The sequence below is a fragment of the Polypterus senegalus genome, chromosome 3 (assembly GCF_016835505.1).
Source record: "Polypterus senegalus isolate Bchr_013 chromosome 3, ASM1683550v1, whole genome shotgun sequence".
Lineage (NCBI taxonomy): Eukaryota > Metazoa > Chordata > Cladistia > Polypteriformes > Polypteridae > Polypterus > Polypterus senegalus.
Window position 1 is genome coordinate 294,648,018 of NC_053156.1, and position 11,934 is coordinate 294,659,951.

Sequence of the window (11,934 nt, forward strand, 5' to 3'; positions counted from 1 at the left end):
TCCAGCAGAGTTTCGAAAAACCGACAGATCCAGGATCAGGCCAGATCGTCAACAATTACATCCGGCTAAACGAGTAATCCACGTCCGAAAAATACCCCCTCAGGTCTTCTTTATCTGTTACTGTTCTGTAGGGTACCTACCATACATTAAAGATTTCTGGCTTTTTCTTCGTGTTAGGAAGATTTTCAAAGCACAAAGAATCAACTTCATTTGCAAAAACCCTTCCCAGAAAAAAATGGTGCTTGATCAAGCAATGACTCTAACGAGGAACCTCACAAAGCAGTGAAGAACCAGTGTAGGACATGAGAAATAGTTCTGAATCAAAATGTCACTTGAGCATTAAGAGCTTCATCAGCAATAATTGACTTCTCATTAAGAAACAAGGATCAAAAACCTGCAGGCACAGCAGCCCTTCAGGACTGGCGCTGCCCACCCCAACTTAATGTGCTTGGTCAAGTGATGGCTGTAATGACGAACCCCACAAAGCAGTGAAGAACCATAAAATATCATTAAGGAACCAGCATTTTTAAGAGTGCAAGGAGTTCTGAAGTGTGACCACTCCCATCAAGAGTAGGAGGCCGTGGTTGAAAAAGAATGATGTCTCAGTTTTAAATGCCACCAAACCTTTTGGACGGCGCTTCACACTACAGCAAGATGATGATCCCGACATACTGCTGAGGCAACAGAGGAGTTCTGCAAAGCTAAAATATGGAAAATTCAGTCACCCTGTTTCAATCCAAGTGAGCAGGCCATCCATATGCTGAAGAGAAAATGTAAGGGGACGAGCCCCCCAAAACAAGCAGGAGCTGATGATGGCGACCTTCGAGGCTTGGCAGAGCATCGCCAGAGAAGACCCTCAGCACCTGGTGACTTCAAGCACTCATTGCATGCTGGGATATGCAGCAAAGTCCTCAATATGACGATTGCGTTAATAGACCTGCCAATTGCTGTGTCACAGGAAATGGAGGGACCGTGTGGAAAAAGTGTTGTGTGATACCAAAATGTCTGCAAATCCCCTTCAATGAAAATCCATCCATTCATGCATCCATTATCCAACCCGCTATATCCTAACTACAGGGTCACGAGGGTCGGCAGGATCCAATCTCAGCCAATAAACCCCGGGCAGGGCGCCAGCCCACTGCAGGGCACACACACTAGGGACAATTTAGGATCTCCAATGCACCTAACCTGCATGTCTCTGGACTGTGGGAGGAAACCCACGCAGACACGGGGAGAACATGCAAACTCTACGCAGGGAGGACCCAGAAAAGTGAACCCAGGTCTCCTAACCAGTGCTACCACTGCGCCACCCGACGTTGTTGTGCTTTGCCTATTATATATAGCCAAGTTGTTGTCAGCCCGGGACAGGTCCTCTGAGATGGTGACTCCTAGAAACTTAAAGCTGGAAACTCTCTCCACAGCCTCTGCATTGATTGTTATCGGACTGTGATTGGTCTTTTTAGTGGTCCTAAAGTCCAGAATAACTTCTTTGGTCTTTTTTTTTGGTCACCATGCCAATGAAAGTCTCAAGTGTGAAATTCAATCTTTATTGTTTGATTTGTAATTTTAAACCATGGAGCAGAAGTGGAAATCAAGGTGTCTTTTCCCCAAACATTATGGAGGGCACCGTACAGAAAAAGCGTGAGTGCAAATCCCCTTAAATGATAGTGTGCACTTTAATCACGATGTCTGAAGTGTTTGATTTGTAATTTTAAAACCTGTGGAGCAGAAGGACAAATTGAGGAAAAAGTGTCATTGTCCCTAACAACATGGAGGGCACTGTCCATCAAAATGTCCCTTCTTAGTAGACACCTACTACCATAGATGTTCCATTCTGCCAAATTTCAGCTTTTCAGCTAAGCAGAAAAATGGGAGTGAGTAGTCAGCCTACTTTGTAGTTTATATCTTTATACTGTATATACAGTAGATCTGCATTGTCTTCAAGTAGCGAAAGCCACGTTGTGTCAAATCATTTGACTCTCAGTAGCCTGCTGGACATTATACAGGTGCTGGTCATAAAATTAGAATATCATGACAAAGTTGATTTATTTCAGTAATTCCATTCAAAAAGTGAAACTTGTATATTAGATTCATTCATTACACACAGACTGATGGATTTCAAATGTTTATTTCTTTTAATTTTGATGATTATAACTGACAACTAATGAAAGTCCCAAATTCAGTATCTCAGAAAATTAGAATATTGTGAAAAGGTTCAATATTGAAGACACCTGGTGCCACACTCTAATCAGCTAATTAACTCAAAAGCCTTTAAATGGTCTCTCAGTCGAGTTCTGTAGGCTACACAATCATGGGGAAGACTGCTGACTTGACAGTTGTCCAAAAGACGACCATTGACACCTTGCACAAGGAGGGCAAGACACAAAAGGTCATTGCTAAAGAGGCTGGCTGTTCACAGAGCTCTGTGTCCAAGCACATTAATAGAGGCGAAGGGAAGGACAAGATGTGGTAGAAAAAGTGTACAAGCAATAGGGATAACCGCTTGTACCCTGGAGAGGATTGTGAAACAAAACTGTGGGGGAGATTCACAAAGAGTGGACTGCAGCTGGAGTCAGTGCTTCAAGAACCACCACACACAGACGTATGCAAGACATGGGCTTCAGCTGTCACATTCCTTGTGTCAAGCCACTGTTGAACAAGAGACAGCGTCAGAAGCGTCTCGACTGAACTGCTGCTGTGTGGTCCAAAGTTATGTTCTCTGATGAAAGTAAATTTTGCATTTCCTTTGGAAATCAAGGTCCCAGAGTCTGGAGGAAGAGAGGAGAGGCACAGAATCCACGTTGCTTGAGGTCCAGTGTAAAGTTTCCACAGTCAGTGATGGTTTGGGGTGCCATGTCATCTGCTGGTGTTGGTCCATTGTGTTTTCTGAGGTCCAAGGTCAACGCAGCCGTCTACCAGGAAGTTTTAGAGCACTTCATGCTTCCTGCTGCTGACGAACTTTATGGAGATGCAGATTTCATTTTCCAACAGGACCTGGCACCTGCACACAGTGCCAAAGCTACCAGTACCTGGTTTAAGGACCATGGTATCCCTGTTCTTGATTGGCCAGCAAACTCGCCTGACCTTAACCCCACAGAAAATCAATGGGGTATTGTGAAGAGGAAGATGCAACACACCAGACCCAACAATTCAGAAGAGCCGAAGGCCACTATCAGAGCAACATGGGCTCTCCTAACACCTGAGCAGTGCCACAGACTGATCGACTCCATGCCACGTGGCATTGCTGCAGTAATCTACGCCAAAGGAGCCCCAACTAAATATTGAGTGCTGTACCTGCTCATACTTTTCATGTTCATACCTTTCAGTTGGCCAACATTTCTAAAAATCCTTTTTTTGCATTGGTCTTAATTGATATTCTAATTTTCCGAGATACTGAATTTGGGACTTTCATTTGTTGTCAGTTATAATCATCAAAATTAAAAGAAATAAACATTTGAAATACATCAGTCTGTGTGTAATGAATGAATCTAATATACAAGTTTCACGTTTTGAATGGAATTACTGAAATAAATCAACTTTGTCATGATATTCTAATTTTATGACCAGCACCTGTATTTATAACATATGCGAGGAGTGAATCATGTCTGTGTTTTTACTCAAGTCCGTTATTGACAACAAGTGACTTGCATCGGTTTCTGATCCTGAGAAGTGACAGCAGGTGACTGATATCAAGGGACAAGTAGCTAAAAAAAAAAAATAGTGCAAATATGCAGCACTGGCCCTCTAAAAATGGGAGCCCGTATTTCATATTCTTCACTGTTGAGGTTTTAATACGTTTGTCACGTCAACACACATTGTAATAACGGCTCACTGATGTGAATTATTTATAAGCGTGAGTTGTCGTTTAGCTGGCTTGGCTGCATTTCCCTTCTTGATCGGGGGGCGAGGGTCTCCATTTCCCATTTCCTTCAAAAAAGTTGTGTAAGTTAATGAACACTAGGTGGCACAGTTGCCCACCTATTTCCCAACATGTAGTACGCAGGACACGGGATAAAATCACCAAGAAGATATTTTATTTTTTCTTTTTCGTGTTGTGCCCCAAAGCACCTCCACCTCCATAAACACAGTAAATCACTAAATTCTCCTCCACACTCCCTCCCAACTCCGGCTCTCTTGCTGGGTCTCCACCAGTCCTTTATGTTGATCTTGACCCGGAAGTTCTCCTGCTCTTCTTCCCACGTGACTTGCCAGCACTTCTGGGTCAGATGGAGAATCTCAAGTCTTTAATCAGCCTGAGGGAAGCCTGACTCCCCAGGTCCTTCCATATCTCCCCCTGGCGGCACCCACAGTACCCAACAGGGCTGAGACACCAGACTCCAAGTCCCAGGGATGCCCTGCACTCCAGGGGAGCTGCCGTCTAGCGTTTTGGGGGAGACAGTGTCCTGGAAAAGCTGCCTTCCATCATCTTTCCACTTCAGGGGCGTCCCGGGCCGGGATAAGCTGCTGGCCGTCCACCACAGTTTTTTACGGACGGCTCCGAGTTGTTTTAGATAATTCACACTTTCTTGTCTTTTCAGGTCTCACCCAAGTTTTATAAATGTGACCCCCCAGCTCTCTAATCTAACCGAATAATTGGGCAGATGGGTATCCGGATGTCTGTCTGTGCCCTGTTAGGCCAAAGACGACCAAGAAAACACACATTCAGTTACCAGGTAGGAGATTGTAACTTTTATTGACAGAGAGGTCTGGCTCATGTTACACGTTTTATTTCAGTAGTGGATCAAGTTTAAAGTTAAGTTTAAGGTTTTACACCATTTTTTTTTTTTTTTAGTAGAACAATGAATCAGTCTTATTGTCTGTTACCAGTAATGAAGCAGATGGCCCAAGGCCTGTCTCTTCTAGGTGGCACATCTGATTATTCTGCTATGTGCATAATTAGCAATGATTGTGTAACACTTGAAGGATTTGATTGCAATGAATAAATTCAGCAGCATGAAGACACACACTATATGGTAGCGCGGATTTTTCCTTTTCAGGACGTATAAACTGAGCAGCGGTTGGTGCCACTGCTGCCTTCCGGGTTCAAATCCCAAGCCCACTTACTGTCCGTGTCACCTTTTGCTCATGCATGTCATTGTCAGCGTGGGTCTCTACAGCAGATAAGCCTTGTGCACGTGAGCTGGCCCTGAAATGGGCCGACGTCCTCTGTGGGGCGAGCTCCGCCATGTTGCTGGGCCGCGTTGAGCCCATCTGACTCGATGAGCCGTTGTCTTCTCAACACTGCGTGGTTCAATTGCGATGCACGGCCCACACTTATAATTCAGAGGACCGGCGGGTGATTCCTCTCCTAATCAATCACAAAACCAACCAGAAGAAGAAGCCCCCCGTCACTCACACGCCGCTCACGGCCTTGACCCCGTAACATATCTCCAGCGTTCTTCACCATTCATTTCTCATTCCATTTTTTAAAAACTTTGCCATCCAAGCCAAGGGTCACACCCGCTCCGTCCACTTCAGGAGTCCCCAGAAGGCCAAGGGGACACACAGCAGCATTAGCTTCAAAAAATAAAAAAAACAATCGGCCAATTGACAAAAGTGACATACCGGAAAGTGGGCAGCGGCGAGAACGATGGATTAGACACGTACAAGTCGAAGCCCCGCTGGAGATTTCTGAGTGATACAGATGGTGCATCCCATCTCACAACTACCCCCTCGGAGATTTTAGAACAATAAAATACTGAGACGGGTGGCAGATGGATGATAAATGCCATAGTGAGAAAGTGGAGGGAAAACGGCCCAAAATGCAGCGTTGCTTTTAATAATGTCGCCCCCCAAAAGTCCATTTTTTTGTTTTCTACAAAACTGGCCCAGAAAACCACGGAGCTGACAACACTGGCATAGACAGAGACCGACCCAGGACAGGGCAGCAGCAGGGGGCCCAGTTTAGAGTCCTCCGTTAACGTAACACGCCATCTTTGGGATGTGGCAGGAAAAGTGGGTACAGACGTAGGTGCCGACTCCTCGCAGTCTGCATCAGGGTTTACCCTCCAGCACCATTTAGTAACTTTTACAAACGTTAAGTGACGTTCTGAATGGACTCTCAGCAAGCAAGAAGCAGCCCCTGCTTGTTTGTGGTCTGTCGGTGTCAGAGGGCAAGTTTGGCATCTTTCAAAAGTCAAAAGTTATTTCTTCACAATTCACAGTGTATATGGCATGCTAAGTGCCCAAGAGGGAGAACGGGCATCCCGGCCGGGATGGAGGATGATGTCTTTGCCTGATGGGAGGCCATAGTAGAAGGACAGAGGGGCACGTCGGCTGTACGAGGGGACAGCTTCTTGTCTGGTTGGAATCATTTCATGGATGGACCAGCGGTAGCTGGTGGCCCCAATACGACAGGTGGCAGTGGTCCACCCGTGGCATCCCAGTTTGGACACCAGCAGGGGTACAAGGGAATCAGGAGTTGGGAAGTGCAGCCCTGTTGGGGGCCCAGAATGCTATTATAGGATGCTGATGTAGAAGGACCTCACTGGTTTCCATATGACCTGGAAGTGCTTCCAAGAGGAGAATTCCTGGATCCAACTTAAACAGACTCACCCAGGTGGGGCGGTGGGCTCTGATTCACCGTTATATACAGGTATATATATGTGTGTGTGTGGAAAATTACAATTTTTTTTTTATTTGAACCCAGAATTGTGTTCTGGAGCAGCCAGGTGGTGCAGCGGCAGTGCCGATGCCTTGCAGTGAGGAGACAGCAGACGGTGTCTGCGTGGGTCAAAAGACATGCAGATTGGGTGGATCGGCGATACCACCCAGTGTGTGTGCTCACCATCTGATGGACTGGCAGCCTGTCGAGATTCTATTCCTGCCTTGTGCCCCCTGTTAAATGGGATGGGCTCCAAAGTGACCCTGGTCTGGATGAAGTGGGATAGAAAAATGAGTACTGGCTGGGCACAGCTGTGACAAATGAAATGTGAAATCTTTTTTAAAAGTAGTCCAGACATGCAGGTTGGGTGCATTGGCGATTCTAAATTGTCCCTAGTGTGTGGGTGCATGTGCGTGTGCGCCCTGCCCGGGGTTTGTTTCCTGCTTTGTGCCCTGTGTTGGTTGGGATTGGAGTCCAGCAGACTCCCGTGACCCTGTAGTTAGGATATAGTAGGTTGGATAATGAATGGATAAAATATGCCTCGCTGTAGAACACAATCCACGTGGCAAATGAATAAATACCACGACTGTGAAGAACCAACTTTGACGTGAAAAAATACCCATCTTAAATCCTTTAAGTCAACGCCCACCTGATTTGTGCCGACAGGAATTTAGATCATCCAAATGGCCAAAGGCAGTCAGATGGCCCTCGAGCGCGACAGGAGGCTGGTGATCCCCACCAGCGGTGAAGTGAAGCTGCTCAGCGAAACACGTCGATGAATCGCCGAGTCCACTGCCAGTACCCCCCGCAGGCCGTGTGGCTCAGTTAGAGGGGCTAGTAAGTCTGTAAGTTAAACACATCAGACACACAAGACAAGATCCCGTATTACAAACTAGAAGGGGATCGATTTTTACTTGGATTTATACCTAAAAAGCAGTTTGCTTGCAGGAGCTCCATTCATAAAGAACGAGCACAGGCAAGGTCAGCGTCACACGTAGTGCGGTCGTATCGGGCTTACTGCATCTAAGGCGGCCATTCTGCTTCAGGCACAGTGGGATTCGGAGGAGAGTGCAGCAAGTTTTAGGGAAAACTACGATCTCCAGCCAAAGCTCAAGCCCTCCATCTAAACACGACATGCACACACACACACACACACATCACTAAGGCAGACCTCTGTTGTTCAGCACCTTCTACTGCCCGATGCATCTTATTATCCAAGGTGACTTACAACCTCTACAATACAAGATGGTTATATGACATTTGTTTGAGTGCAGCACAGGCAGGTGAAGTGACCTGCTCGTGGGATCTGAACCCGCAGCCACAGCACTACACTGTCTGCCAGCCTTAGCCCACCTCCTTACACAACTCAGTTTCTAATCCACTTAGCCCTCAACAGGGTCATGGGTTCAGTGTGCTGGAGCCTAAAAGCAGTTAGCAAAGAACACAAGATCATCACAGGGCAAACACACACACACCAATCAAACATGATGGCAAAATTAGTATCGCCAGTCCTCCTAACTGGCAATTCTTTGGCCTTTGGGAGGACCACCATGCAAACTCCACACGTGAATCCTTCCTGCGAGGCAGCAGCGCTAACACTGTGCCACCATGACACAACTGTCTCTCTCCTTGGGCCACTTGGGCCTCATGTACGGTTTAACCTAAACTCGGTCTACTACTGCGTTTGTGTTAAGGTGGCACAGTGGGCACTCCTGCCAACTCGCTGATTCCAGTGTTTTGCGGATTCGAAATCCTGTGCTTAGTCATTGTCTGAATGGAGTTTACACGTCCTCTGTTGTATGCGTGGGTCTCCCTGTGGGTCGTGGGTGTCCAACTTCAGTCCCGGTGGGCCGCAGTGGATGCAGGTTTTCATTCTAACCGTCTTCTTCATTAGCGACCAGTTGTCTTTTGCCTTCGTTTTAATTAACTTGAATTTAAATTTCTCTTTTTTCTGAATTAGCAGCCAAACAATAACGAGACACGAAACGAGCAGCGCCACCACCTGTGCCTATCACACAGTTTCTGATAATAGAGAGAGGTGAAGGTTGATCTCTCAGGTCACCAAAACATTTTGATGGGAGTTCTTAGGCAAGACAAATGACCCCTTTTAATGGCTAAATAAAAAGATTACAACGTGCAAACTTTCGAGGCAACTCAGGCCCCTTCTTCAGGCGAGATGTAATACAGAAAGTGGAGTTCCTGGTGTTTATATACACACTAGGATAACCTTTAAGTGAGACATCATAAATGTAAAAAAATAACAGGCCTCTTGACGCTGAGATTCATTTAGCAAGAGACTCCAGTTTCTGTATTACATCTTTGCCTGAAGGCGGCACCCGAGTTGCCTCGAAAGTTTGCACATTGTAATCTTTTTAGTTAGCCAATAAAAGAGGTCATTCTGCTTGACTTCTCATAATGGCTAACACGGTACAACACCCTCGTACTGCAGACAATGTTCTTAGAAAAAAACAGAAAAAACAGTTTTCAAAATGTGTGCTTTGGCAGAATGAGAGCAGCAACAAGCCATGGGTTTAAATAACGGGTTTAATGAACAGCAAGGATCGGCTTCTTATTAAGAGATATTGATATTATTATTATTATTAGTAAGATATTAATCTTATTAAGGACTAGAAATGAGGACATTAGAGGGTCAGCTCAAGTTGGATGGTTGGGAGACAAAGTCAGAGAGGCGAGATTACTTTGTGTAGAGGAGAGATGCTGGGTATATTGGGAGAAGGGTGCTAAGGATAGAGCTGCCAGGTAAGAGGAGAAGAGGAAGGCCTGAGAGAAGGTTTATGGATGTGGTGAGAGAGGACATGCAGGTGATGGGGGTGACAGAACAAGATGACGAGGACAGAAAGAGATGGAACAAGATGATCCACTGTGGTGATCCCTAATGGGAGCAGCCGAAAGAAAAAGAAGAATTAAGAGATTGGTTGGAGTTTGAAATCCCAGTTTAGCTGCTCATCTGTCGGCTCGTTTCACGTCTCATTTCTGTTTGGCTACCATTTAATGAAGAAAGGAATCAATTCTGAGGACCGAATCCTTAAAAACAGGGCTATGAAAATGAAAGGAAAAGAAGTTAATTAGCAATGAAAACTGGTCACTGATTAGGAAAAGCTGCAGCCACTGCGGCCCACCAGGCCCAGAGTTGGACACTCTTGCTCTGGGCCCTCCAGTTTTCCTCCTCCATCCCCAGTGCTTTAGGCTAACTGGCCATTCCAAACTGGACCATTTAGTTAGTGGATGGGTGTAGACGGCGTCTTCAGAGAAGTACCTTTGCCTTTTTCCACATTACAGTCGTACACAGAAAAGAATTTAAATAATTTTTTTTCTTCGCTCTCCTTACAACACTCAATGCCCCAGAATGAGGAAGTGAAAACAGGATTTTAGGAATTCCTGGAAATATGTTAAAAGCTGAAATATCCCACCCTCCCTTTGCTTTGGCTCAGGTGCATCCCATTCGATTGCTCATCACTGAGGTGTTTCTACACCTTGTTTGGAGTCCACTTGTGGTCAACTCAGTTTACTGATTAGGGCAGGCACACCGCTAGCTGTAGAAGGTCCCCCCCAGTTGAGCAAAAGCCAAGCCATGTGGCTGAAGGAATTGCCTGTAGAGCTTAAGAGACAGGTCCTGGGTCGTCTACAAAAATCCCTGCAGCGCTTAAGCCTCCCAAGAGCACCTTGGGCCTCCATAATTCTCAAATGTTTGGAACCACCAAAGACTTTTCCTAGAGCCGAGGTTAAACTGAGCAATCCTGAGAGATGGGCCTTGGTAAGTGAGGTGACCAAGAACCCCACCACCCATGATCACTATGGCTGAGCACCAGAGACTTTGCATAGAAAACTAGGAGGAGGTTGATCACCACCCAGCACTCCAAAATACAAAAGATACCTGCACCAGTGAAGTATCCCAAGAGAACGATGGCCTCCATCATTCTTAAATGGAAGAAGTTTGGAAGCCACCCGGCCAAACTGAGCAATTATGGGAAAAGGTGCCTTAGTAAGAGTGGTGACCATGAACCTGATGGTCACTCTGGCTGAGCTCCACTGAATCCATGGCGAGATAAGAGAAACTTCCAGAAGGACAATCGCCACTTCCACACGACACAGCTGGATTTTGCAAAAAAGGCATTGAAAGAACTTTAAAGACTATGAGAAACAAGATGAGATTGGACTGTTTGGTCTCAGTTCTCAACGCCACCTCATCACACACACAATGCTCTTCCAGCGGTGAGACAATGGCGGTTGCAGCATCGTGCCATGGGGTTGTTTTCCATCAGCTGAACAGAGCAAAGTAGAAAAAGATTCTTAATGGAATCCTGCGACAGAACCCACTGGACCTCAGACTGGGCAAAGACGACGCAATGTGGGAGGGCAAGACTTGAACCCGATCGGGAAAAAAAAAAAAAAAAAATCTCTGGAGAGAACCCAACGACCGCTCTTCGCTGATGGTCACCATCCAACCTGACAAGAGCTTGGAGAAGAAGAACAGAAAATCCAGGAGTGCAAAGCTCGGGGTAAACGCTCCGGGCACCTGTGTCAATGACCGAGTTCAGTTTTTTATTTTTAATAACTTTTCAAAAATTCCTAAAGATCCTGTTTTCACTTTCTGAGGTACTGAGTGTTCCTAGATAGATAGATAGATAGATAGATAGATAGGAAATTAAGGGGAATTAATAAATAAATAATAATTAAAGGGGAAAAACAAAAAATTAAATACTTTTAGCACAAGGCTGCAAAATAACAAAATGTGTAAAAAGTGAAGGGGTCTGAATATTGTCTGAAGACACTGGACGCCCGGTGATAGACAAGCACCAGGTACTGAGCCGTTTACTGCCTCGCTGCTGCTGCTGCTGCTGCTTCTCGGATAGGCTCTGGCCCTCCACCATCCCAAACTGAATCTTTATAGATATGCATTACATTTTTAAAAGCTAAAACTTTAAGAACACATGCGCCAAGTGGATTGGTGCCCACTTATAAGATGCCAGTAACAGCTGAAAATACAGACCTGCTACATCATCTATCAAATGTAAACATACGAGGGGGAGTCCAGCTAAAGTTAGAAGATGGAAAAATGAAAACCAACCTTAACAAAACTACTAATGTCATTTCTAAATGTCGTCTCCACCCTTCTCAATAGCCTGACAGAGCCCCAATTCCAGCAGAATAAAAGGTTTTGTCTCGTCCTTGCCAACCACTCGTGCACTGCTTTCTTTACGTCGTCATCTATCTTGAATCGACGGACCACCCAGATGTTTTTTTTAGCGGCCCAAATCTCACCGGTGCCAAACCTGGCGAATACCTCCAACTTCAGTTTCTCCAGACAA